Raw genomic sequence first — 27700 nt, forward strand, 5'->3', positions numbered from 1 at the left:
TCGGGTTTTACTATCCCAACCATAACCTCGGAGGCATGCGTTATCCTATACATATACACTGGTCATACTTAAAGGTCTAAAATGCATGGCTAATTACAGTTATAATGACTATACGATGTCACAGTAACAAAAACACAGGTTTTGTGTGTGTGTGTTTTTTTTATGGGGTTTCACCACACTCAGACCTATACTTAGTGGTATTCAAAGCTTTATGAAGTTCACTTGAGATGATTTCTGCACACTTCACTGACACCAGACATGTTTGGTGTTGCAGCAGACGGCTTCATTCAGTGACTTGTTTGATGTGTGGAAACTTGATTTACAGACACCATGGAGGACACCTGCATCCCTGTTCTTCAAGCATCCCTTCATAGAGTAGCAACACTGCTGTACTGGGTGAAACCTCTCTTACCAAGCTGGCACAGCAGATACATTACAGAACCTAACATTTGGCACCAAAACCGTCACTGCTTTTATCTACTAGTCAGTTTGATGTGCATGTGAATTTCATTCAGCTTTGAATGAATTTCCTCAAAATGTATTGCACATTGCATAGCTTATGGTATGTTACTGTCTGTGTGTGGGTGGTGGTGGGAGTAGGGGCTGGGGGCTGGTGGGTGTGAGATGTACATGTCTGCTTTAATGAATGGCTTACTGGCAGCAGTAACAGACATAAGGTGATTCTGTGTGGAGTGGGATAGCCTTTGCTCATTTCGTATTTCCCACTAACATATGACAAGCTGCTGTACATGCACGTCCTTTGCCTTAGAAAGAACTTTCCGGTGAAGTCGGAGCTTGTGTCCATGACATGCATGCATAAACCGGGAAAGTATATGTAGGCTGTGTGAGAGCAGTAGGTTTCTTCTTTAATTCCAGGCCAGTGCTTGTTCAACTAGGATTCATGAAAACATTTCAGGAAGGGGTTAGCGGTGGGTGGAGGGTGTGAGAGCAGTAGGTTTCTTCTTTAATTCCAGGCCAGTGCTTGTTCAACTAGGATTCATGAAAACATTTCAGGAAGGGGTTAGCGGTGGGTGGAGGTGTGAGAGCAGTAGGTTTCTTCTTTAATTCCAGGCCAGTGCTTCTTTAACTAGGATTCATGAAAACATTTCAGGAAGGGGATAGCGGTGGGTGGAGGTTGTGAGAGCAGTAGGTTTCTTCTTTAATTCCAGGCCAGTGCTTCTTTAACTAGGATTCATGAAAACATTTCAGGAAGGGGTTAGCGGTGGGTGGAGGTTGTGAGAGCAGTAGGTTTCTTCTTTAATTCCAGGCCAGTGCTTCTTTAACTAGGATTCATGAAAACATTTCAGGATGGGGTTAGCGGTGGGTGGAGGGTGTGAGAGTCGTGTACAAAATGCTGAAAAGTAACAATTAGAATGGTTGACATGATGGGAAGAGATCAACTGGTCAGGAAGGTGCACATCAAAAATACATTAAAAACCTTTTTACTTTTACATTTGAAACCCTTTCCCACCCTTTCCCACCCTTTGCCAAAATGAGGCAAAAATGGAGCAATTGATAAGCAATTATCAAACACCTCAATCATACTGTATGCAACTCTGTACATTTGCCCGCATTCCATGCTATTATAAAGTTAAAGTTGAAACCATAACATGTTTTTAAAGCATAGGTGAGACCTAACCAAAGAAATAACATGCACCATCACTTCTGTCTTCACCCCGGGCTGTCAAAGAGGTGAGAATACTTGCAAGATGATAAGTGATGACAGAACTATCTCCAGACCGGGACTCCTATCTAGTGCCATCTTTCAGGCACCACTGATGGAGCATACACAACTATAAAAATATTATCTGCAGACATTGGCAACCTGCAGCACATGGTCCTGTATCTCAGCAGAAGTAACTCACTTATGAAGAACACTTCAAACTGAATTATTAATGTGCAAGATCAAATTAAATCCTTGATATGCATAATCTGGGTTCACTCCCATAAGACAGACGTCCCATAAGGCAGACATGCCATTTGATAGACAAAACTCTTTATTGGGTTATGTAATGTATCCTGTACACCCCTGACTGCGTTAATGGTATTGCTCCAATCTGCTCAGCAAGCTATGCTGCAGTGCAACAGCAGTCTTAATTAATGAGCTGATTTCATGCAAACAACAGCGAGAGCTTAATTGTAATCTGGTAAATGCAATTAATAAATGTAAAGATACAGTGCTTGGTGGATTTTCCACTGCAATATCTCCATTCAATTCATTTCACTTCAGATTGACAATGTTTTGTTTTTATATCAATGATTACCGCACAGTTATGACAGTACCTATTTAAAAAAAATTGTTATATCTACCAATTCCACACAGGCAACTAGGAGAAGTTAATTGTAATCTGCTAAACAGAATTAACAAATGTAAAGATACTGTGTTTTATGATGTCCGTGTTTTTAGAGTTTAGCAACATCCGTATACAATTCATTTCACTTCAGATAGACATTGTTTGTATATCAATGAGTATTATGTCTCTGACGACCAATGTCTTGTATTTCATTGACCATACATTTAAACCATAGCTAAGCACAGAGATAACATAAAAGTTCTTATATATTAACTGCATGTAGCTACCAAAAACAGTCATTCAATTTTTTAGTCATGGCTGGTCTTAGAAGGATAGAATTTGTTCAATCACAAAAAGGTTCACCACAAGTAATATTGGATGGATTTTTATTTGCAAAGAATCGCACCAGAGGGGAAAGTGTTCACTGGAGATGCGTGACAAAAACGTGTACCGGGAAATGCACCACTGTCGGCGAATTTGTACGGAACACATCGGAACACAACCATCTTCCAAATGATCCGAATGTTGCTCGGTTTATCAGCATACTACGGAAGCGAGCAAGAGAAGAAACAACACCTATGCAGCAAATATACAATGATGAGGTTGCAAAGCAAGCATTAGAAACTGTTCCTCATTTGCCTTCCTTTCCCAGTATGAGCAGTGCACTGTACAGACAGAGACGAGTTCTGATACCTGCCCTACCACAGACTAGAGCCGATGTCATCCTAGAAGAACCATGGACACAGACAAATGACGGAAGACGCTACCTGTTATTTAGCGATGGAAATGAAGATAACATGCTTGTGTTCTCTACAGATGAGCAAATCGTAGCTCTACAGGCTGCAGAATCCATTTTTATGGACGGAACTTTCTCTTCTTGTCCAGCATTGTGGAACCAATTATACATCATACATGCTATGGACGGAACCACTATGTATCCCCTTGTGTTTGCTCTTCTTCCCGATAAACAGAGGATAACATACATTAGACTGTTCAGTTTGTTGAAAAATGAAGTTCAACAATTATTAAACCAACCCCTTGCTCCAAGTAAAGTTCAGACTGATTTTGAGATGGCTGCAATCCAGGCAGTTGAGACGGAGTTTCCGCAAGCTGAAGTAAAAGGGTGCTTTTTTCACTTTACACAGGCCATTTGGAGGAAAACTCAAGAACTGGGTCTTGCTGTTTTGTACAAAGAAGATCCAGCTGTACAGACATGGATTCGGAGGGCTGCTGGACTACCACTTTTGCCCATTGCACAAGTACAGGGTGCATGGTTAGAAGCCATGAATGACGGACCTGATGTTCCACAGGCGGAGGCATTTAATGATTATGTTGTTTTAACATGGGTAGACGATGACTCCAGATTCCCTTTGATTATATGGAACCATCATCTGACCACTGGCCCAAGAACAAATAATAATCTGGAGGGATTTCATTCCAGAATGAATCGTTCAATCCAAGTTCATCATCCAAACATATACCGATTTGTAGAATTAATCAAAGGAATAGAGACCTCCGAACGTGCTAAATTGAGACAGATAAACTTTGGAGCTGCCCCACCACCAAGAAAGAGAGTGTATAAGCCCATTCAGTTCTTGGATGCCGTTGGACATCTGTTAAAATTAGTATAAATTGTGGAACAGACAGAAAATTGAATCGTGAGACATGTTAAAATGTGTATCCCGGGTATATGTATGTGTATAAATAAATCTAATTTTATATAATTTTGTTATGTGTTTTGTATTTAATTGTATCCGACTATTCCATTATTTACTACATGTATTATTCAAGGTAAACGGCAGGTAATTAGTAATGGGTCTTGTGTTGTTTTAACGCGTCTGCGTTATGGGACGTCTGTCTTATGGGAGGACACCCATAATCTGTGTACCGTATGTGTTTGAATTTTCAGTAGATGAAAGAAAACTGGCTATAATTAATCATCAGTATAAACTCCTTTGGTTTTATATATGAATGCCTAAATTACAAATGGCCTATAACTAAAAAAAAAATCTAAATCTGTATTTTACGTGTTTTGCATTCTGCTGTGCATGATCGACCTCAAGATTTATTCCTGTGTAAAAAACTTTAGGGCAATCAGAAAGACAGGAAAACACATACCACAGCCTTTGACCAGTTGTGGTGCACATGCAGGTTGGAATGAGAAAAAAACCCAATCAGTTGAATGGATCCATTGAGGTGGTTCGATCCTGTGACACAAGCATCTTAAGCGAGCACTCAACTGACTGAGCTAAATCCTGCCCCCAGGATGTATAATAACTATAAGTGGAATATTTACAGTTGTTCCCAAATAAACTTAATACATCTACCAATTAATCACCTAGTTGTATAATAACTATAAGTGGAATATTTACAGTTGTTCCCAAATAAACTTAATACATCTACCAATTAATCACCTAGTTGTATAATAACTATAAGTGGAATATTTACAGTTGTTCCCAAATAAACTTAATACATCTACCAATTAATCACCTAGTTGTATAATAACTATAAGTGGAATATTTACAGTTGTTCCCAAATAAACTTAATACATCTACCAATTAATCACCTAGTTGTATAATAACTGTAAGTGGAATATTTACAGTTGTTCCCAAATAAACTTAATACATCTACCAATTAATCACCTTAGTTGTATAATAACTGTAAGTGGAATATTTACAGTTGTTCCCAAATAAACTTAATACATCTACCAATTAATCACCTAGTTGTATAATAAGTGTAAGTGGAATATTTACAGTTGTTCCCAAATAAACTTAATACATCTACCAATTAATCACCTAGTTGCATCTGTTGCTCCTTTCTGGCTGTGATTACAAGTAAAACTAATGTGTGTAAAATAGGTTCAAAACAACACATTTGTGAGGAAAAAGTCAAACCACGTCAAGGTACACCAACAGACATAAATTGCATGCTTAACTGGCTTGTCAGGATAAAATAGGTTAGGAAAGGAATTACGCTATCGGCTGGCCATCTTGAAGTATTGCTTACAGGGGAAGAATTAGGAAGCATAAAACTCTTTGAAGAACACAACAATAAACAATGAAAAGAGATACAATTGGACTTTATGTTTTTGAAAGACAGGACAATTTAACGAAAAGTAGCAAATAAGAATGTAATGAATAATTTTTATTGTCTTTATCTTGGAAAAGTGATAAGGTGATGGCATAAAATTCAGTGAAAATAACTGCTAAACACCTAGAACTAAAACATTAACAATATTGTTAGCAAATAATGGTGTAATGATGTTCACGCAATGCAATCTAAAACATTAATGCTTTAGTAAAAGGAACTGAAATAACATGTTTGAAAAAGTATTGATGTACAGCTATCAGTTATCTACAGTCTGACCTGGTTACAGAATGTTTGAGAAAGTATTGATGTACAGCTATCAGTCATCTAGTCTGACCTGTTTACAGAATGTTTGAAAAAGTATTGATGGACAGCTATCAGTCATCTACAGTCTGACCTGTTTACAGAATGGTTGAGAAAGTATTGATGTACAGCTATCAGTTATCTAGTCTGACCTGGTTACAGAATGTTTGAGAAAGTATTGATGTACAGCTATCAGTCATCTACAGTCTGACCTGGTTACAGAATGTTTGAGAAAGTATTGATGGACAGCTATCAGTTATCTACAGTCTGACCTGTTTACAGAATGTTTGTTTTAAACATTTGTAACAAACTCGATCTTGTGCAACCATACCTATTTATTAATGTCAATAATATATATATATATATATATGTGTGTGTGTGTCTGTATGTATGTATGTATGTATATATGTATGTAAATGTGTGTGTGTGTGTGTGTCTGTCTGTCTGTCTGTCTGTCTGTCTGTCTGTCTGTCTGTCTGTCTGTCTCTATCTATCTATCTATCTATCTATCTATCTATATTATATTTTTCATCATCCACGAACTGTTATGATGTACAGAGGTAATTATAATAACATAAATCACTGTAAGTAATAACAAAATGGATATCCTACGGATAAAAGTGATTAATAGTTCATTAAACAGTTGGTAAATACTTAATAGTATACAGGTTTATGTGTAATGTTAAGTAAGTTGTTTCATTCCTCTTTCTTACTAATTACTTAATGACAAGAACTGTAAGGGTCAGTGTCCAATGTACTTAATTACTGTCACTTTTCGTGTTTTCTACATCAATCAAACTTTCAACATGACATTCTCCTCTTACAGTTGGATCAGTGTTCAGGTTTAAACACTCACAGTGTACTTGGGACTGCGGATGTTTGTGGTTAAAGTTTGTTTTGTTTAACGACACCATTAGAGCACACTGATTTGTTAATCATCGGTTATTGGATGTCAAACATTTGGTAATTTTGACATATAGTCTTAGAGAAGAAACCCGCTACATTTTTCCATTAGTAGCAAGGGATCTTTTATATGCATCATCCCACAGACAGGATAGCACATACCATGGCCTTTGATATACCAGTTGTGGTGCACTGGCTAGAACAAGAAATAGCTCAATGGGTCCACCGATGGGGATCGATCCTAGACTAGGTGTTAACTTTACCACTGGGTTACATCCCCCCCACAAAGTTATAGTTACCAGTATACAGACTCACATCTGTGGTTTCAGAGAATCCTGGGCTGGACGTAGCCCAGTGGTAAAGCGCTTGCTTGATACGCTGTCGGTTTAGGATTGATCGCCGTCGGTAGCCCCATTGGGCTATTTCTCGTTCCAGCCAGTGCTTCACAAATGGTGTAACAAAGGCCGCAGTATGTACTATCCTGTCTGTGGGATGATGCATATAAAAGATCCCTTGCTGCTAATCGAAAAGAGTAGCCCATGAAGTGGTGACAGCGGGTTTCCTCTCTCAATATCTGTGTGGTCCTTAACTATATGTCTGATGCCATATAACTAAATAAAATGTGTGGAGTGCATTGTTAAATAAAACATTTCCTTTGTTCAAAGAATCCTTTACGATTTTAAGGGTAATATATAGAACAAACTTAATTATAAGCACATGTAAAGTAAATATTTCTGATATAACAACTAAAACATAGAATAAGAATAAGAATAAGAATAATTTATTTGCATAACACCCGAATATGGGCAGAGCAAAAATAACAATATAATATACATTTATCTGAAAATATATGTTATAATGAAATCAGATCAGCTTACCACAAAGTAAGCTTTAACTTACTATCATCGAGACTTCGATCACAGTTCTAGGACAATTTTGAAAGACAACCTAAACTCAGGCCTCATTGAGAACAGGTGGCAAGACAGGTTTTTTGTGTGTGTTTTTTTTTGGTGTATGTGTGTGTGTTGTTTTTTAAAGCATTTATAATCTTCTCCTTTCTGTTCATTGAGCATTTCCCACCAAAGTTAAAGATTTACAGTTCTGTACCGAAAATAGGTCAGATTTTACAAGTCATACCATAAAGGTAGCTTTGCAGGATTAAAATATTCAACTAAAGATGTGTTGGTGTGTGTGTGTGTGTGTCTGTGCGTGTGCGTCTGTGCGTGTGTGTGTGTATGTGCGTGTGGTGTGCCTGTGTATGTGTGTGTCTGTGTCCGTGTGTGTGCGTGTCTGTGTCTGTCTGTGCGTATGCGTCTGTGCGTGTGCGTGTCTGTGCGTGTGCCTGTGTATGTGTGTGTGTGTCTGTGTGTGTGTGCGTGTGCGTCTGCGTGTGTCTGTGCATGTGTCTGCATCTGTGCGTGTGTGTGTGTGTTATGTGTGTGTGTGTATGTGTGTGTATGTGTGTGTCTGTCTGTGTGCGTGTGCCTGTGTGTGTGTGTATGTCTGTGTGTGTGCGTGCGTGTGTGTGTCGGTATGTGTGTATGTGCGTGTGTCTGTGCGTGTGCCTGTGTGTGTGTCTGTGTGTGTGTGCCCGTACGTGTCTGTGTCCGTGTGTGTGTCTGTGCGTCTGCGCGTGTACGTGTGTATGTGCGTGTGCGTGTCTGTGCGTGTGTGTGTGTGTGTTATGTGTGTGTGTGTGTATGTCTGTGTCTGTGCGTGTGCGTGTGTGTGAGTGTGTGTGTGTGCGAGTATGTGGGTGTTCCCAGGTGAAAGGTGTTTTCTGTATACCTGTGTTGCCTACTGCCACACAAACGATTGTTCCAGATGAAAATGTTATCACACCCATCTGATGGTTGTAACTACTAGGTGCTATAGCTAAAACACCAACACGAGAAATATGAGAAGATTAACAAAGCACAAAGTCCATCCATCACCAGGAACTTATCACCTGAAATCATCTGAATGAACTACTTCTATTTGGGTTATTTACCCAGTATCTCTGACCAACCACTGTTACCAGTATCTGCTGCCATCTCTAGATATGATCTGTGCATTATCGCTCGGTACTTGATGACCAACTGACTTAGTTTAAGACAAGAAGATCTAAAGTGCTATTATTTTTGTTTAATCAAAGTATTTTATAATACTACAAAAGCACATGTGACACCATGCCTACATGTACTTCAAAGAATTATCATGAAAAGACCTTATATTCAGATACCCAATCGATGCTAATTGACCTGGAAGAGAAAGACCCTTTTCAACAAACACCCGATGCCATGCTAGTCATGCCATAATTGTTATCAACTGTTGTTATTAATCTTGAGACACAATCTGATTTTGAGATTGCAATGATATGAGGTAGAACATGATAAGGGTTTCAGTGTTTGTTTGAGGAATGATTGAGTCAGTCTGCGAGGTTTTCCTGGAGAGTCTGTGTCCACAAATCTACATCATTTGCTGCAGGCAGTGTCTGGAGTCATACAGACCGGTGTCAATGACCTCAGATCTGAGAGCAGACAGGGGTCAATGAGACAGCTTAATTCAGTGGTCAGTGAGACAGCCTCATTCAGTGGTCAGTGAGACAGCCTCATTCAGTGGTCAGTGAGATAGTTAGCCTCATTCAGTGGTCAGTGAGACAGCCACACTCAGTGGTCAGTGAGCCAGCCTCACTCAGTGGTCAGCCTCACTCAGTGGTCAGTGAGACAGCCTCATTCAGTGGTCAGTCAGACAGCCTCATTCAGGGGTCAATGAGACAGCCTCACTCAGTGGTCAGACAGCCTCATTCAGTGGTCAGTCAGACAGCTTAATTCAGTGGTCAGTGAGACAGCCTCACTCGGTGGTCGGTGAGACAGCCTCATTCAGTGGTCAGTGAGATATAGTCAGCCTCATTCAGGACTACAGTAGCAGTGCAGTGCCAGACAAGTTGTAGTCTGAAAATTGTTTCAGCATATGCTACAAAAACACAGCCACATAAACGTGATGTTTTGCTTAGTGCTCATAACAGATGGGTGGATGAAACAAATGTTTTGCTTACTGTGCACATACTAACATTGCTAGGTTGTAGTAAGACACATGAGATGAAACTGAACTGTCAGGGCAGCATGCGGGGTTCACTTTGCTAATTTTAAACATTATTATGTAAGTCTGTGAGAGGTTGTATTTTGACTGCTTAAAAAAAAACCCAAAACTGCATGTGCAGAACTCAAATATGATTTGTAGAGATTAACTGTAATAACAATGACATTAAATGAAATTACATTTCAATGGTTATTATTTAACTGTATCTAACAGCAAGGATTGAAGTCTTAACTGTGAACATATACTTATGTCATATTTTTATTTTTTTAATTTTTTTTTATAGCAAAGACTGAAGTCTTAACTGTGAACATACATTGATGTCATATTAGTAAGTCTAACTGTATCTATAGCAAGGACTGAAGTCTTAACTGTGAACATATATTGATGTCATATTAGTAAGTCTAACTGTATCTATAGCAAGGACTGAAGACTTAACTGTGAACATATATTGATGTCATATTAGTAAGTCTAACTGTATCTATAGCAAGGACTGAAGTCTTAACTGTGAACATATATTGATGTCATATTAATAAGTCTAAGTGTATCTATAGAAGGACTGAAGTCTTAACTGTGAACATATACTGATGTCATATTAGTAAGTCTAACTGTATCTATAGCAAGGACTGAAGTCTTAAGTTAACTGTGAACATATATTGATATCAAAGTCTGAATCACTTTGCTTAATACTGCTTTGGTGCAGGACGTAGTGCAGTGGTAAAGCGCTCGCTTGATGCACAGTCGGTCTAGAATCAATCCCTGTCGATGGGCCCATTAAGCTATCTCTCGTTCCTGCCAGTGCCCCACTACTGGTATATCAAAGGCTTTGGTATGTGTTATCCTGTCTGTGGGAAAGTGCATTTAAAAGATCCCTTGCTGCATTAGGAAAAATGTAGCGGGTTTCCTCTGTTGACTATGTGTCAAAATGACCAAATGTTTGACATCCAATAGCCGATGATTAATAAATCAATGTACTCTAGTTGTGTCGTTAAACAAAACAAACTTCTTAATACAGCCATGGTATTTAGCTCCAAGTGACCCACCCTACCCCCATATGCCATGCACTGTGTGTGCCTCTGTATTTAACCAATTTATTGTCACTTATACAATATTGATGTTCTGTCAGTACTATCAGTAATTGCAGGATAAATGATACTCACTAATTTGATCAGATCTGGATTATGTGTATGCTATGACAAAATACAAGAAGCCAAAACAAAAAGAGCAAGCTGCACATTCTGCTATCTAAGTATATGATTGTACACTACACATGTTGGCTGTGGACAGACAAGGCATTGATGGAAATCAGAGTGATATTATTCTCATCAAATAAGGAACCAAGACAGTTGGTGCCAGTGAGATATATCTTCCTGAATTTTAACAACTCATTTCACTAATCACTTTCCTTAGCAGCAAGCCACACAACATCGAGCAACAAGTCTTGTATTTTCATTTCTTACAAAGTGGAAATGGATCGTGCCACACAAACAAGTGTTGTAATACCAGCAAGACTGAATTAAAACCCACTCAGCATGGCCATTAGGCTTTTCTTACTGATTAGCTGCAAGGACTACCGGTCTCAGTGGTGTTGTGGTTAAGCTATCAGACGTATGGCTGGTAGGTACTGGGTTCACATCCCAGTACTGGCTCCTACTCGGAGCAAGTTTTAATGCTTCACCTGGAATGTGTAAGAGCAATATGCCAACCCCTGCAATTAAGAAAATATCTATGGCAAAAAACATACCATGGAATAAAAATTCAAATATAGTCCACAGAAAAAACCAGTGCCATGGAGAATTGAACATTTTCATGGCAGTATCCACAGCAATGCCGATTGCCTTGAGCAATTGCAGGGTTGTATGTTGACCTCTTTCTCACTAACCACCAACAACCGAACATAACCTCTGCCCTGGACAGACAAACCAGATAGTTGAGATATGTGCCAAGGAGAGCTTGCACAATAATAAAGAAAAATGAAATGAATGTAGGAAGGAATCTTTATATGCAGATTAGCACATACCAATTGTTGAACACTGGCTGCAATGGCTAACCTCAAATGGGTTGATATGAGAACATAATGATCATAAACTTAAGTAATTACTTGATTCTACATATTTTAAATGTTAAATTTGGGTTGGAAAAAGTATTTGTATGTGCTTATGAAATCAAAAAATGCTTTCACTTGGTCAGTTGTGAAGGAATATTTTCTGTTAGAGTAATTTTATGAGAATTACAATACAGTGTTGGTTATATATATATACACATGTATGACCCTTATTAAGTGACCAGTGTCAACTAATACAGCTTTTGAACCATCAAATTACACATTACATGTACTTACATCTTGCTTGAACTATTAATGTTAGCAAATACAATTTGCTTCTGGACATCCTGGTGTTTATAATGGATCCAGATGTCCTGGTATATTACATGAAAAAAGTATGAACCTTACAGGGTCATGAAATAATTAGACTTTTATTATATAATATTCAACATCATTTATACCTACAACTCTCTCAAATTTAAATTCCATCAGTCAGACTTCACTTGTGTGTGATAGTGTGGGTGGTTTGTTGCTTTAGAATAAATAGCAGGATAAATGGGGAACAGTAAATAACAAAGCTGGAAAACAGCTTACCATGGGAAACTGTAAATATTTAGTCAGGCTCTAAGCTGCTTGTTGTTCTGTGAATACACAGTTACAGACAACAATCTTCTGTGGTCAGCATTCTAGATGGCAGTTCATTCATATCAAACCAATTACAAATATCAAGTGACCTTTTCCCCCATTGAAAACAAAGGACACACAAATTGACTTTTTACCTTTCCATTCCACCAGGAATTGATACTTCTAGTTTGTTGCCTGTTTTCAACAGATACTCTTCAATGGTTGAGTATCTGACATGTTCAGTGTCAAACAATCACCCTCAGTGGACAAATATTTGATTATATCAAAATTTGTTTGTGTACATCTACAGTTTCAAATTATATATAAAAAGCTTCAGCATGTAAATTCCTTGGAAATATCCTTCATGTTTAAAATAAATATATATTTGTGCTTGTACGACACCCAATAGCCGATGTGTATTTTGGTGCTAAGGCATTGTTAAACATTCAGTCATTCATTCTGTAAACTTATTTGTTCTTCAAAACTATCTAAACAACATTGTTGAAAAATGGGAGTAAAATTTGGTCCTCTATCAACATCTGGTTAAAATATGTTTGATAAAAAAAAAAGTTTTCAAAATCCAAAGACAATACTATCGATTGTGAACATCCATACATCCAATTTAACATTTAATTTGAAATGTTTTGTGGTTTCAGTGTTGTTATCTGTTGCAGAAGTTTGGGAGTGGCTAAATGGTTCAACAGATTTCATTGCAAGCATTCACAAAGTGTCACTACACTGTTCAGAGGTTATATATCCGAGATATGATGGGTCAAAGGATCTATTCCCACTGACTGCACCCAATCTGTTATTTTTTTATCCAACTATAGTGTTCCTGATTAACTTTATCAATATATTTATCAACCAAAACATTTAAAAAATAAAGCATGTGTTTCCATTTTCTGTTTATTTTATATTGTCAATACTTGTTTTTAACACATTTTACTATAACTTTTCAAACTGTTTGCAACTTGTTGTTCAGTCTATATGTAATTGGTCACAAATTTAATTAACAGCTTTTGAACCTTATTAATTATAACCTCATTTTCTGTTAAATCACAAGAATGCTACTGTATAATTGTTTTTAACTTAGTGAGAAAATCCCTCATTTTCAAATGTACTTTAAAAGAAAAAAAGATGTTTGATTTTCTCTAGACATAATTATTACCTCTTGGAATGGATCAATGAAAGTATTTACCACATCACTTTAATACCCCATAATAAGGATTTGGGTAAGTTTGCCAGCAAGTTAGGTTTGTGAGAGAGTGGCCTGAGATGGCAAAACTATACGCAGACGCAATGTGTTAAGAAAGCAGTACAGGCAGAATTATCCTGATCCATCATGGCTGATGGTAGCAGACTCGCACAGAAACCATGCCAAATACAAACTCTGCCAAAACACTGCCACAATGGAGCTGGTCGGTGTGGCAAAACAACTGTTTGTTGTTGATAATACTCAGTGCTGTATAGCCCTTCATGCATGAGGACCTGTGGGCTGGAACACACTAATCTCATACAGAGAGAAAACGGTGTGCTAAGCTCTGAGAGTTAATACAAGGACATGTTTGAACCTATACAGGTTTGATTAACTCACTTGATAATAGAGCAGAGCATGCAGGAGCAGTAAAAGTCAAAAGGGAACAGTAATTGAGAAAACATCTTGTTTTATTTACACACTTCTTCAAGTACTCAAGGTAACATTTAATATTATTATATAGACTTCGTGAACAGCACGTACTTAATTATCACCAGACTCATTCATCTGTTCTAAACATCACTATAGGTGTTAAAAGGTCAGAATTGAAATAGATATATTTTGCAAATTTATATAGTACAAGACTTTCCTGGAATTCAATGTCTCGCCTGACATAAACCAATTTGCTGTCACTCATAGTTGCTCCTATGGATGTACATCTGAATGCATGTTAGAGAGACATTTTTAAAATCAAATGTTTAAGTAATTTTATTTTTTAAAATGTGATGTAAAATTCATGAACATCCATAAATGCAACCATAAGTTATAGTTCATGAGCAATAGAGATAAATGCAAAATTTTAACATTGAGCTAATCGCAAAAGTATCTTAATTAAAAAAAAAAAAAATTGTGATGAACATATTAGGTGCAACCATAAACCACATTTCATTGATCTAGTACTTGTAGTTTGTGAAATGAAGCTAAACTGAAAACTTTAACTTTGTGCAAATATCAAATATATTTTAACTAAAAATGTTTATTTTATTAATGTTTAATTCTTTTCACATGCATTGTGATGAACACCTATAAAACAAGTTTCATTGATCTAGCTAGGACTCACAGTTTGTGAGAAACAGAGCTAAACGTAAAACTAAATGCAAAAAATATTTTAATTAAAAAGATTTAATTAATTAATTTTTAATTCTTTTCACATACACTGTGATGAACACCCATAGATGCAACTATAAAACAAGTTTTATTGATCTAAAATGTATAGGTTGTAGAAAAATGGAGTTAATCTCAAAACTTTAATGTTGAACAAAAAGCAAATATATTTTAATTAGAATTTTAATTAATTTTTTATTCTTTTCACATGCATTGTGAAAAACATCCAAGTTTCATTGATCTAGAATGTACAGTTTGTGAGAAATGAATCTAAATGCAAAACTGTAATGGAAAAGTTAATGCTGTCATCACCATTTCAGCTGCCATCGGAAAAGTAACACCTACATACATGTACAGTGCGAACAATTTTTACATGCTCATATACCACTAGAGTTTCGAACAGCTTGCCTTTTTACTTCATAAGGGCAAGACAAAAATTATGTGAATTGAAGGTTTCTTTTCAAGTGTTTATTTTTGCAATAAGTCATAAGTAATTCCGTATACTGGGTTATATTAAACAATGGTATATTTCCACTGATTTACAAAAGCAAGTAATTCTAACAGACGAATGGTACAAATTCATTAAAGTTCCCTGCCACTTCAATTCATTCCTTGATAAGTTGTCCATTTATATTAGTATAAGGTCATTGGCATATAATACGGTCATTGATTCTGTGGTAAAACGTGTCACCCGACTTAGCCTTTTTATGTTGTGTTCAGGTCTTTTTTTTACATGTTACTGGTTCTGACTGCAGTTTTTCATGTTGTTATTAAGTAATGACTGCTGCCTGTCAACTTATATTTGTGACATTGCTGCAGATACAGCAGACATGCATCACAAACAGTTTCATTTGTTAGGTTTCTGGCACCAACCCTGAAAACTCAAACACCACAAAAGCTAATGTTAAAACTCAAGTAATGCTGTTTAGTTGGTGACTATTATATACTCTCATTTCAAGCCGTTAGAATTCACATTATTCTGAAACAATTTGGTGAGAAGTTTTAATTAAATGGAACTGAAGCCAATATTCAGTGTCCACAGAATGTCATCAAATATTAATTCTGAGCTGAAAGTATAAAGTTCTTAAATTAGATCAATTATTTCACTGTTAATAACCATTCAGTGACGAAATACCATCCAGCATTTTGGGGTAAAACTGGGCAAACTCTTGAATGATAGTTCCTTATATTACATGATATCCTCAAGTGAGATTAGAAAGAGTCATGTTTTTAGTGTGTCCCTGTAGTAAAACAAAGTCTGCTCAACCAACTGTTGATATAAATCTGTAAATGACATCCATCACTGCCACTCTCCAATGTTGATGGAAACCATTACTTTCACAATAAACTAAAGACATCATAAACATCTTACAGAAATTATTGAATAACACTTGTTTATAGCCAGAACCCATTTTTTCAAGCTGCCTTGGTGAAAATAAAAGTCAGAAATAATTTTGTTACTGTAATTTTGTCCTCTGTAGCAGGACTAATTTAATAGTTTTTCCTGGTTTTGTGTTACATCATGGATGTGGGAATGCTGTTGCTTTGCTAATGAGTTGGTGCACTGCTCTTACAAGTCATGATATAGATTTTCCACAGATACAAGCAGTTAGCAAAGACCATTGTATAATAAAAAATAAAAAAAGAAAGAAAAAAAAAATAGAGAGGAAAAAAGGTATCTCATTATTGATGCAATTACAATGTAACATATTTATTATACATGTACGTACAATAATACCGTTTGAGGACACTTTGAGTTTAGTGTTGATGAAGTGAGAAACCTGAAATATACACTAGGTCTATCAGAGCATTTGCCAGAGCTGCTTGGTTCATAGGATCAAACCACCTTGCCAGACCCATTCTCTAATTAGGTATTTTCCCACACTATGACTGGCAGTGTTATTCTGTCTGTGGGTAAAGTGCATATAAAAGATCCCTCGTTGTTAATGTTCAAATGACCGGCCTCAGTGGTGTCATAGTTAAGCCATAGGACACAAGGCTGGTAGGTACTGGGTTTGCCGCCCGGTACCGGTTCCCACCCACAGCAAGTTTTAACAACTGAATGGGCAGGTGTAAGACCACTACACCCTCTTCTCTCTCATTAACCACTAACCACTAACTCACTGTCCTGGACAGACAGCCCAGATAGCTGAGGTGTGTGCCAAACCTTGAAAGGATGTGGGGTTAAAAAAATTCAAATGGAAAAATGTAGTCATTTTCTCTGAAGATTACATATCAGAATTACCACGTTTGACATCCAACAACCGATGATTAATTAATCAGTGTTCTAGTGCAGTCATTAAACAAAAACAAACTTTAACCTTTACTAGCTACAGAATAAACATAATGGACAGCAAAATGAAATATTAATTCAGTCTGCATATAACATGAAATTCGATTGGCTGATCAAATTTATTTGCAGCATAAACTTATGGATATCTGAAGACATTCTAAAAACCTATTGCTACACCACTTCTGGATGTTCTTTCCTTAAAATTAATGACAGTCTTGGAATTTTAAATTGAAAAGCTCAATGTGCATGCCTCTAAAATGTGTGACGTAAATGCTGTTTAACAGGGGTTTCTGTATCTTCTCTTTCTTTAACTTATTTTTGTGCTTATATCCAATTAAGGTTCAAGTATGCTGTCCTGGGCACACACCTCAGCTATCTGAGCGAAGAGGGTGTAGTGGTCTTACACCTACCCATTAAGCCATTAAAACTCACTCTGGATGGGAGCCAGTACTGGCTGTGAACCCTGTACCTACCAGCCTTATGTCCAATTGTTTAACCACATCACCAAGGCTGAGTTTTATGTATAATGTAATATGTACATGATGCTAACAAGAATAATTTATGATGCCAGTTACATCTATAAAGTAAAATGGGTAATAAAGGTAGACTGTCATTAATCAAATTATAAAACTAACAATGCATAGGAAAAATATTTATTAATTAGCTTTCACTTTATTTTAGGAGGAGGCAGAACGAAAATTGTTTGGGAAAAAAACATTTACTGAAATAGAATGAGAATAATGATGTTGTATTTGAGCATTTGCAGACATTAATACTGGTTTTACTGTCAAAAAGTATTTGTTTAAGATCCACAAATGGCCAGATATAACATAGTTATAACCTAAATCACGTCTCTTCAAAGAAAGAACACAGAGATGCCACAATTTAAACTAATTTAACAAGTTTTAAATAATTTTCATAATCGTGGTAGTGATATGTAGATGTGAATAACGAAATTAGGCAAGAAATATATAACTAAGAGAATCTAAAGCATGTGTGTATATCTTCAGATGAGTGAGTTGGCAAACATGTTTAAATATGATTATTAACTGATGGACATGTAATATATAACTAAGAGAATCTAAAGCATGTGTGTATATCTTCAGATGAGTGAGTTGGCAAACATGTTTAAATATTATTATTAACTGATGGACATGTAATTATCACTGCAATGATTATCTGCCGGATTCATGAATGCCCTGTTAGAGGATGTGAAAAAAACACTTGTGTTCATCACAAACACACAGTGAATACAAGCAACACATGCAATAACACATAGTGCTTATCAATGTTGGTTCCCAACTAGAAGAACTGCACCTAAAAATCAATGGTACCTCGTGCTGTTGAAACTGTCTTGGCAACTTCTCATGGATAAAGAATGGCAACAATGGCCAGTTCTATGATCATCTGATCACCGTGGGTAATTTGCTTCCTATAAATGAAATTAAGTTTAATTGCCGTGGGTTTATTGGGTAGTTTGTGATAATCTTGTTGTCTGACCTGGTTGTAGGAAGCTGGTTTATGGTACTAACTCATTTAATATGACAATGCCAGTCTGAACTAATTCGCATACCTCATTCATGCTAAATGTGTGAAGTTACAAAGGACAGCCGACTAACTGAAATAAAGATTCAACCACTCTGCTACATGATGTCATGAAAACACTTGTGGGTAGATCATATTACCAAATGCAGACACAATCTAGTAAGAAGCCAGTAATTGAGTATGGTAACAAAAAAGTTACTGTTCTATATTATATCAGCCGATTAGGAAAACATCAAGGTAAATGGAACTGCTTTTATAATACAGATGGGTGCAGGAGCTCATTTTTGGTGTTTATATCTACTGGGGTACCATTTTTACAGTTAGTAAGGATGAAAGAAAAGTCTGCCAATTCACCCTCAACCTTTCCCCACCATTTTACTTCTAATATATGCTTAAATAGATACTGGACCGGCCTCGGTGGCGTCGTGGCAGGCCATCGGTCTACAGGCTGGTAGGTACTGGGTTCGGATCCCAGTCGAGGCATGGGATTTTTAATCCAAATACCGACTCCAAACCCTGAGTGAGTGCTCCGCAAGGCTCAATGGGTAGGTGTAAACCACTTGCACCGACCAGTGATCCATAACTGGTTCAACAAAGGCCATGGTTTGTGCTATCCTGCCTGTGGGAAGCGCAAATAAAAGATCCCTTGCTGCCTGTAATAAAGAAGAGTAGCCTATGTGGCGACAGCGGGTTTCCTCTAAAAACAGTGTCAGAATGACCATATGTTTGACGTCCAATAGCCGATGATAAGATTCAAAATCAATGTGCTCTAGTGGCGTCGTTAAATAAAACAAACTTTACTTTACTTTTAAATAGATACTTGCAATTATTGTTTATTATGTGGTCTCTCTCTCTCTCTCTCTCTCTCTCTCTCTCTCTCTCTCTCTCTCTCTCAAAAAAGCAAGTTTTGTTAACATCTCAATTTGTTTCAAAAGCTGAAGCTTTTGTATCAAGCATAAGCTTTTGTATCAGATAACAAACAAACAATAAAAAAAACCCAAACCCCCCCCCCTCCCCCCCAAAATTTTTTTGCACAAATCACAGAGCTACAACAAAGAATGATCAATATCTTAATAACTGTTTGAATCAGATTTACTTTCACCGACAGCTAAAACATTACGGGAGCACTTTGTTGTAGACAGTGGAATGTAGAGATTGCTAATTAAAGTATGTTGCTAGAATACACAGTGATAGTGTCATTTGTTAAAGTAATATGCGGTGATTATCAGACATAATCCTGATTACTGGTAAGGTAAATAGCACCAACTGTCTTATAGTGGAAACATTCATCAAATAATCAATCCCAATGCTGGGTATTGAGGTGAAGTACAATCAGGGCTTGTGGTTATTGTTCACCATGCAGACACTTCAGATAGCTTACTGGCCTCGGTAGTGTCGTGGTTAAGCCATCGGACATAAGGCTGGTAGGTACAGGGTTCGCAGCCCAGTACAGGGTTCGCAGCCCAGTACCGGCTCCAACACAGAGCGAGTTTTAATGACTCAATGGGTAGGTGTAAGGCCACAACACCATCTTCTCTCTCACTAACAACTAACTCACTGTCCTGGACAGACAGCCCATATAGCTGAGGTTTGTGTGCTCAGGACAGCGTGCTTGAACCGTAAATGGATATAAGAATGAAAGTAACTTGAAATGAAATAAATAAATCAAATGTATTCTGGTTAAAACAGCCCTTGATTTCCATCAAATATTTTAATGAGTGGGATGGTCAAAAGGCTGAAAACATCTAAAAAAAAAAACTTATGTGGGACAGACAGACAAACAGACAGACAACCAGAAGGATGGATATCAAACCCACAGACCCCTCTGGTTGGACCAGAAGGGGACTAATAAACTGTTGATCTGAGATTTCCAAAATATCACCAGATAATAAAATACAACTAACCACTGGCAGTGAATAGTCAACTTAAAGTTAATTTCAAAAAAATATTATTGTTCACTGCTGTGATTTCTAAAATAGATTACTCATTATTCTTTGCATGGGTAAATAATGTAAAAAGCTGCCTTAATCAAATTGTTAAGACTTAAAAAGGCATAAATTATTTAAAAAAAATATATTTTGTTATTAAACATGGCACCTATGTGTGTGTGTGTGTGTGTGTGTGTGTGTGTGTGTGTGTGTGTTTGTGTGTGTAAAACAAACATTGTATGTAAAAAAATAAAATATTTTTGACATATAAGGATATTTATTTTACTGTTTTTATGTATGTTTGATAAATTCTTTACACACACACACACACACACACAGACAGACATACACACACACAGAGACACACATACACACACAGAGACACACACATACACACACACAGACACACAAACAGACACACACACACACACACATACACAGACACACATACACATACACATACACAGACACACACACATACACAGACAGACACAGACAGACACACATACACAGTGAAACCTTACAAAACTGGACCCTCAGTTTACCTGAAATCCCTTAAAATCAGACATTGTTTTCTGATCCCTTTTTAAACTGTACCGAACAGAACCTCTCTAAACCAGACACCCACTAAAGTTACAAAATTTACAACAAATGTTTTTTTTTGAGCAGCAAACTGCCACAAGTTTAAAACAGTATTTAAATATATCTGTATCAGCTTTTTGCAACAGGTAATCAATATAGGGCCTACAGAAATTCTAGCAGAAACGTGCCATTTGAAATAAAGAAGGAAAAAAAAAGGTAGTGAGTTGGAAAAGTTCCCAGTTGCCCATAAGCCAAGATGGAAGAATGGCATACATTTAGAAAGCACAACTTTTGTTTGCACATCGTGTTCCCAGGCAGCATGCACAGCCATTACAGTGTTTACTTTTCACCCTTTCAAATGCAATGATCTTTTGCTTCTCCTCTTTGATAGCTCTTCTTTCTTTCTCTCGACTGGTGCACATGCCTCACTGTGGACAAATATTGTGCAATTTGTCTACTGCAGACGGATTTTAGCTAAGGAAAGCCAGAGTAAAACAGTATCTTGTTCCAGGACATTCAAGTCTGTCAATCAATATAGCCAAACAGATGTGAAATCTTTGTGTGACTAGCATGCCCCAGTCCATAAGTCCACAAAGTCGGAGGCATTAAGATACACAGGAACACAAATTAATTCCTTGTCACAACATCTGATGGTTTATTCAAATGTAACCAATCCATATAGTCTGCTATTCAACTACAGATTAGAAGTTCATTTTCTCAACGACCAATACAAATACAGATAATTCTAAATAACTTCACTACTGACAATGTGAAAACAATCAGTTTAATGCAAGAATTCAAATAAACCATTCATTATTGCACACCAAAACCAATTATTAAAGGTATTTATCCACAGTTAATAAAAGATAGATAGATTTAATTTCTTGTAACATGCATCAACTTGACATACATACAACCATCTGACAATGTTAATGTTGAGAACATAAATAATTTAACATCGTTATAAAAGATAAAGATAATATCGAGAGAATACATTGATTAAACAGCTCACATCCAGGTGGATAGGATAATAGATGCATGTTAATAATGATAATATCAGATTAACACTATAAGTTATAACCAGATTAACTCTGTTACCAAGTACACTCAAGTGACATCTACACTATACAGGTTAACACTATAACCAGATTAACTCTGTTACCAAGTTACATCTAGACTATACAGGTTAACACTATAACCAGATTAACTCTGTTACCAAGTTACATCTAGACTATACAGGTTAACACTATAACCAGATTAACTCTGTTCCCAAGTACACTCAAGTGACATCTACACTATACATGTTAACACTATAACCAGATTAACTCTGTTACCAAGTAAACTCAAGTGACATCTAGACTATACAGGTTAACACTATAATCAGATTAACTCTGTTCCCAAGTACACATCTAGACTGTACAGGTTAACCCTATAACCAGATTAACTCTGTTACCAAGTACACTCAAGTGACATCTAGACTATACAGGTTAACACTATAACCAGATTAACTCTGTTACCAAGTACACTCAAGTGACATCTAGACTATACAGGTTAACACTATAACCAGATTAACTCTGTTACCAAGTAAACTCAAGTGACATCTAGACTGTACAGGTTAACACTATAACCAGATTAACTCTGTTACCAAGTAAACTCAAGTGACATCTAGACTGTACAGGTTAACACTATAACCAGATTAACTCTGTTACCAAGTAAACTCAAGTGACATCTACACTATACAGGTTAACACTATAACCAGATTAACTCTGTTACCAAGTAAACTCAAGTGACATCTAGACTGTACATGTTAACACTATAACCAGATTAACTCTGTTACCAAGTAAACTCAAGTGACATCTAGACTGTACAGGTTAACACTATAACCAGATTAACTCTGTTACCAAGTAAACTCAAGTGACATCTAGACTGTACAGGTTAACACTATAACCAGATTAACTCTGTTACCAAGTAAACTCAAGTGACATCTACACTGTACAGGTTAACACTATAACCAGATTAACTCTGTTACCAAGTAAACTCAAGTGACATCTAGACTGTACATGTTAACACTATAACCAGATTAACTCTGTTCAAGTTACCAAGTGACATCTAGACAAGTGACTATAACCATCTAGACTCTGTTACCAGTAAACTTGAATCTAGACTATAACACTATAACCAGATTAACTCTGTTACCAAGTAAACTCAAGTGACATCTAGACTGTACAGGTTAACACTATAACCAGATTAACTCTGTTACCAAGTACACTCAAGTGACATCTAGACTGTACATGTTAACACTATAACCAGATTAACTCTGTTACCAAGTAAACTCAAGTGACATCTAGACTATACAGGTTAACACTATAACCAGATTAACTCTGTTACCAAGTAAACTCAAGTGACATCTAGACTGTACAGGTTAACACTATAACCAGATTAACTCTGTTACCAAGTAAACTCAAGTGACATCTAGACTGTACAGGTTAACACTATAACCAGATTAACTCTGTTACCAAGTAAACTCAAGTGACATCTAGACTGTACAGGTTAACACTATAACCAGATTAACTCTGTTACCAAGTAAACTCAAGTGACATCTAGACTGTACAGGTTAACACTATAACCAGATTAACTCTGTTACCAAGTAAACTCAAGTGAAATCTAGACTGTACATGTTAACACTATAACCAGATTAACTCTGTTACCAAGTACACTCAAGTGACATCTAGACTGTACATGTTAACACTATAACCAGATTAACTCTGTTACCAAGTAAACTCAAGTGACATCTAGACTGTACAGTTAACACTATAACCAGATTAACTCTGTTTAAACTCAAGTGACATCTAGACTATACAGGTTAACACTATAACCAGGTTAACTCTGTTACCAAGTAAACTCAAGTGACATCTAGACTGTACAGGTTAACACTATAACCAGATTAACTCTGTTACCAAGTAAACTCAAGTGACATCTAGACTGTACAGGTTAACACTATAACCAGATTAACTCTGTTACCAAGTACACTCAAGTGACACTGAGACTATACAGATAAGAATAAACCCAGTGGACTTAACTTCACTGGCCTTGGTGGTGTCGTAGTTAAGCCATCAGACATAAGGCTGGTACATGTAGGTACAGGGTTCGCAGCCCGATATGGGCTCCCACCCAGAGCAAGTTTTAACGACTCCTTGGGTAGGTGTAAGACCACTACACCCTCTTCTCTCTCACTGGACAGACAGCCCAGATAGCTGAGGTGTGTGCCCAGGACAGCATGCTTGAACCTTAATTAGATAGAAGCATGGAAATAAGTTGAAACAAATGAATGAATGGATTTAACTTTCAAAAAAAAGGTATACTGATCAAACTGGGTTTAAAAATTATTTGATTTCTGTGAACAGCTTATATTAATAAGGCCTTTCCTGGTACATTAAGCAAAATGCATGTTTCAGCATGATATAGATGTTGATATTGTTAAATTTAAGTTATTAAAACAGGACAAATCCAGAAAGATAAAAAGGTAAAGAACGTAATTATAGTTAATTATTTTGAAATGTATTATTTAGGATCAGTGTGAAATGACACTGTTATTGTTAATGTTAGTGGTTAAAAGGGGTATTATCTCAAAACAGGACGGGACAGCCCAGTGTTAAATCGCTCGCTTGATGTATGGTCGATCTGGGATCAATCCCTGTCAGTGGGCGCATTGGGCTATTTCTCGTTTCAGCCAGTGCACCACGACTGGTATACCAAAGGCCATGGTATGTGCTTTCCTGTCTGTGGGATTGTGCACATAAAAGATCCCTTGCTACATTAGGAAAAAATATAGCAGGTTTCCTCTGGTGACTACATGTCAGAATTACTAAATGTTTGACATCCAATAGCCAATGATTCATTGTTTGTGCTCTAGTGGTGTCGTTAAACAAAACAAACTTCTTCTTTATCTCAAGACATGTTTTAATAATGAAATTTTTACATCTTTTGAATAATGTTTTTTTAAACACTTAAGTTTGAGTGATAAAATGGTGAAATATTTAAATTATAGTTGCAATAGTTTAGTAAAGTTACGATATTGCTATCTACACTGTATATAATATAATGGACAATAGGACAGAAAGTCTTCGGTATGAACACTCACAAACATACTGGTCTGTTATATAACATCTAAATTTAAAATCTTTCAAGTCTTCAGTGTCAACACTCACAAACATACACTGGTATGTTATATAACATCTAAATTTAAAATCATTCAAGTCTTCATTAGCCAAAGGAAACGGCAATGTAGCGTATACGATGTTCAAGTTCATTAACCCACAGGTACTCGGTAACAGCTGTGAGGCATTCCAAACAGATTGATTTTTCAGAGATGTAAATTTCTGTGTCAAACAAGTGAGATCATCAAATCACCTTACACTGAGTCATAAATACAACCAGCAGTCAGTAAGAAATAAATACAAGTCAAGACCTTTTGACCACAACCTGTTTATACGACATTAAAGGGCTTTTTCTTAGTTTGCTGCATTAATTGTAATATGTTTCCCACTAACAGAGCTTTATAACAACTAAACTTGCATATTACTTGCATTTTCGTGTTTAAAATATTAGTGTTTGTATATTTTATGCTTTTCTTGTCTTCCTTATGTTTTTGGAAGCCCAAACAGGATTTTACCTCATAATAATTCCATACATATAAAAAATATATATATTAGGACAAAAAAGAACAAGTTTGGGGTACTACAAACATTAGAAATACCAAAAACACATTGAATAAACCGATACTGATATTTTAAACAATACACTGAATTTAATATGTAATGTTAGTTGTTAAAGGGGTAGTTTAGATGGAAACATGTTAACAATGGCAACAAAAGCAGGACAGTCTCTTTAAAAGACATATTGGTGACAAACTACAGAAAAACATTCATTGTGAAAGTACTATCTAAAATTGCCCACTAGCCAGTGATTCACACTCATGGAGTCCACTGAGAGAGATCGATGATATTTACCTCTCAAAAGCTTATGTGATTAAATCCAAGTAAGCTTTATGAAAGCAGGATATACGAATACCATGTGTTTCTTCTCTAAAATCATTACATATTAGTTACATTTACCACAAGCACATACGTACCAGCTGATAATGTGCAAGGATTAATAACAAATTTTATCATATAATAGCTAGCATACCCAGTGTAATCAAAGTACAGTCGAACTTGTATATAACAACCACTCAAGGGACCAAAAGAAAGTGGCCATTATGGACAGGTGGCCTTTATATAGAGGTCCCAAACTATTCATTCGAGACCCTAACATATTTCACTATAAAATCTAATTATTAACTGTTATAACAGTTTGATTTCCTTTGTTAATTCCAATACCTCAATACTTTCTAGCACTTAAACGATCTTTCTCCGACTTCCTGGTAACTTCTACTCTACAATTTGTTGGTGGCATTTTGTTTGACAGTTGGTTCATAAATAAATAACACAAAACTGAAATTTACATTTGTTTAATTGGGATTTATTACTCAGATGACATGTTTAATTCATTATTAGTTTTGTTGCTGCTAATCCATTGGTATGGTACTTGCATTGGGATTACGTCGCAAAGGTTGCGATTTACCCAAGCTTACCATGATACCGGCTTCACTAAATTCATTAATGTTTGCCGCTTGGTGCAAACTGCTTGTGAACAACGATCATGATGATTGACAGTGGAGACTACTCAGGCACCTTGTTTATAAATGCCTTTGATAATACCGCAACAATCAGATACCGTAATACATTCTGCTTTCATAGGCTACAGCCAATGAGAAGTTGCCTTGCTATTGAGTAACGATTCCAGCTGAACTATTGAATGCAAATTATACAACTGTTGGAACCAAACAGCTGTTGACATTTACCAAATTAACAAAAGGATTAAAATAATGCTTAGTATTAGTAAACGTATATTTGTTTACGACAACAACATCATATGATAACATCACAATAAGTTGGGGGGTTTTGTCGAGTCGATCAAATCGCCAAACTTTCTGGTCACGTGAACACAACAATGGCGGCATTGCAGAAAACAATGGGATTTATTGGGAACTAAATTGCTGTACGATCAAATGTGGTGGGAAGAATTTGAATTTTTAAAAATAATATTTTTGCTGCTAATGCAGGTTCTGACCTTATTTTTACTGACAAATAGTGACCGCTGGCTGCGATGGACAGGTGGCCATTCTATAGAGGTCAAATAAAGAAAAAAATGTGTTGGGGGGGGGGATTTTAGGGTGGCCGTTATGGGCAGGTGGCCATTATATAGAGGTGACCGTTAAACCAAGTTCGACTGTATGTGATATTTTTCAGATCATATACTTTCAGAATTTGCAAATTAGATGTAAATTAATCGAGGACATGGCACTACGTTTATTAAAGAAATGTACAACGGTGACGCTCCTAAACTGAATTATGCATTCATAGTCATCAAATAAAAACATTTCAACAGCAACTTTATACTGAAAGCTGTCCAGCATTCATAAAACAAAAAACGTTAAGCACATAGTTTATTTTTATGTAAAGAAATCCAAAATGACGTTATTCGAGTTTTACGTCATTTCCATTAAAAAAGACACCACATCACATATTCTTATGTCATTTGAATATCGCGTAATGGCTG

The 27700-nt window shown here is 36.5% G+C and overlaps 2 protein-coding genes across 2 annotated transcripts in view; one reads left to right on the forward strand and one right to left on the reverse strand.

Moving 5' to 3' along the window:
* The window catches only part of LOC121368272 (protein MTO1 homolog, mitochondrial-like), a 201890-nt gene that overhangs the window by 81868 nt on the left and 92322 nt on the right, over window positions 1-27700 (reverse strand). The window lies entirely within an intron of this gene.
* Window positions 1-27700, forward strand: part of LOC121368273 (alpha-1A adrenergic receptor-like) — a 63780-nt gene that overhangs the window by 30960 nt on the left and 5120 nt on the right. The gene's annotated exons all lie outside the window — the stretch shown is intronic.

This window comes from Gigantopelta aegis, chromosome 3 (genome assembly GCF_016097555.1).
Source record: "Gigantopelta aegis isolate Gae_Host chromosome 3, Gae_host_genome, whole genome shotgun sequence".
NCBI classification, from domain to species: Eukaryota; Metazoa; Mollusca; class Gastropoda; order Neomphalida; family Peltospiridae; genus Gigantopelta; species Gigantopelta aegis.